Source organism: Podarcis tiliguerta (genome assembly GCF_965153285.1).
Source record: "Podarcis tiliguerta genome assembly, chromosome: 13".
Taxonomy (NCBI): Eukaryota; Metazoa; Chordata; class Lepidosauria; order Squamata; family Lacertidae; genus Podarcis; species Podarcis tiliguerta.
In genome coordinates, this window is record NC_139546.1 from 24,027,399 (window position 1) to 24,030,163 (window position 2,765).

Consider the following 2,765-nt stretch of genomic DNA (forward strand, 5'->3'; position numbering starts at 1 on the left):
AGTAGCTAATACCCAGATGCCAACTCTCAGGTGTGGCTCAAGAAACAACTGTAAGAGAGTGAGCAAATTTGAGATCATTTTCCTCCTCCTTTTTCTAAAAGGAGAATGCTGTCAGAGTGGCACATGGTTTATTTGCACACCTGTACCAACTGAGCATAAGATGAACAGCTCATAGCACAAACTCCAACAGATCCTTGAACTGTCGGCCAGCTAGCTGAGGGCATTCAATAGCTGTCAAGTTCATTTCAATAAACTGGATTGGTTTGACTGATCCAGCCAAATCCAGCAGCCCAAGGACAGTGGAGGCAGAGGCGCTAGAAACCAACATAGGCTCATCATCACAACTGGGCCTAAGCTCTAGAACCTTGTGGTTTGGTGGTCCTTGCACCATGGACCCCTAAATTGGGATATTCAGAACCTGGATGCTCAGAATATGAATCCCTTGAGGAAGCAATCCCCTCTACACAAGGGAACCACCTCCAAGTAGGCCTGTCAATGCAGGCCACAAACTAGGAAGGTGTTTTCTGGGAGATGTGTTACGCCCCAGCCTGCCCCTTTAAGGCCCTCCATTCATCAAGAAAGGGGCGGAGTCTGGGAGGGGCAAACTAGAGGCATAAAAGGCCTCCATCCAGGCCCAGGGTTTGCTGGAGCAAGTTGCTCACTCGGAGCTGTCCATGGTGCCGCACCCTGCAGGCATGCTTTCCAGGACATGGCAGGACAGCTGATCATGACACAAGAAAGTCTACAGGGCAAAAAGCAGGATTTTATAATTGTGCAGTTAGAAAGAACACTGAAGTCCATCTAGTCCAACTCCCTTGCAATAAAATAAAATAAAATAAAATAAAATAAAATAAAATAAAATAAAAATCAACCACGGTATCACGGATAGGTCAGCATCAAGCTTAGAAAACTCTAACCATGCTGTGAAAACTTTGATGAAGGAATGGATTCTATTTGCTCAGGTGTTCAGGTCCAGAATCTGTTTGTTTATAATGCCAGTTTTAGCCTTGAAACTTGTGATATTTCCAGAGGAGCAGCACTGTTAGTATTTCACAGGAAAAACAAGCAAGAGCCTTGGGGAAACCTTAAAGACAGATGGATTTATTATAGCACAAGCTTTCGTGGACTAGGGTCCACTTCATCATATTGACTACGCCTGAACAGGTACAGAATGATTCTTCCGGCACTGCTGAATGACTGCAACCAGCCCAGAGATTACTGATCACTGGGTGCTGGCAAGACACACTGTTGCCCAGTTTCTGAAGGTTGTGTGGGGCTAAGGGTGGATGCTCACCCCCATTTCTCACACTTTGGGCAAGTAGTCCTTTCGAATAGATGGCCTTTTGCTACTTTCTAGCTCTAGACATTTTCTAAAAATATTTTTTTATTAAAGAAAGACTTGAAATGCAAGAAAGAATTGATTAGGAACTTGTTTAAAAGATATTAACTACAAAGATCGCTGCATACCTCAAAGAGACTCAAAACATAATAATAATAATAATAATAATAATAATAATAATAATAATAATACACTGTCCATCTGATTGGGCTGCCCCAGCCACTCTGGGCGGCTTCCAGCATATATAAAAACACCATAAAACACTGAGCATTAAAAAAAACCTCACACATTAAAAACAATTCTAGGTTGATAGTCATAAATAAGATTGAAGAGGCTTCTCCAATAAGCAGTTGATGGAGGGAGGTGCGTTCCCTGCCTAAAAATGCAGTAATCAGATGCATAGCTATCTACGACCTGATGATAAGAACAGCACACCAATATTGGCCAATTAATCTGAAATACATTCCTATCATGCTTTTGTATCCCAAACTGGATCCACGAGGCAATAAAATTGTCCTAAAAGATTAGATAAATATATATCACAATGAAATAACAGTGCTAATTAAAACTGAATCAAAGTCAAGCTTATGCAAAATGGCAGAGTGAGCAAATCTAAATCTAAAGCAAGCAAGCAAATCAGCCATGGATTTTGCCTCCTTCTTAAGGGCTAAAAGAGAGTAAGCAATGTCACTAGGGGGAATTGCAATTGCTGGAAAGGCCTTGCCCTCAGTAGGCCAGCCAGTCCTCATTCCTCAGGGGACTGGATTTTGCCCGGCCAAAGACTAGCCAATGAAGGCAGCAAGAGGTTCTCTCCACTCAACATAATTTCATTCCTACAGGGCTCTGCATCCGCCCTCCTCTCCTCCACCCTGCTTTAGAGCAGAGGCATCCCAGAATAATCTCTCCCTGCTTCCTCTCTCTCGCCTCACACTTTTGAACGGCATCCCAAAGAGCTCTGCTCCAGGTGAAAGTAGGTGGAAGAAATACTCAGACACTTTGAAACTCCCCTTGCAATTTGCCCAGCCGGCAGGGTCTATATTTAGTTTTAATTAACCCAGGCAAAGCAGTCTCGGGATTATGCAGCCGGAGGAGCCCTTCCTCTGACTGACAATTTGCTAGCAGTCACCTGCCTGAAACGTCTGAGGCAAAAAAATATGTGGAGTTCCAGAAATATGGAGACATGATCTGGGCAGATTGGGCTATGGAGATCTGAGCTGATCCCACAAGTTGCTCACAAAGTCTCTCAGCGTCGCTTCCAGTTGGGCCTCTTAAATTGCAATTATCATCACAAAAATGGTTTTTTATTTACTGTTTCAACACGCAATTTGCTTGAAATGTGGATTCTTTTATGACCGTTGGCTTTGACTGTTAGCCACCGTGAATTGCTTCTGAAAAACACTTGGGAAATTGGTTTTTTAAAAATAAA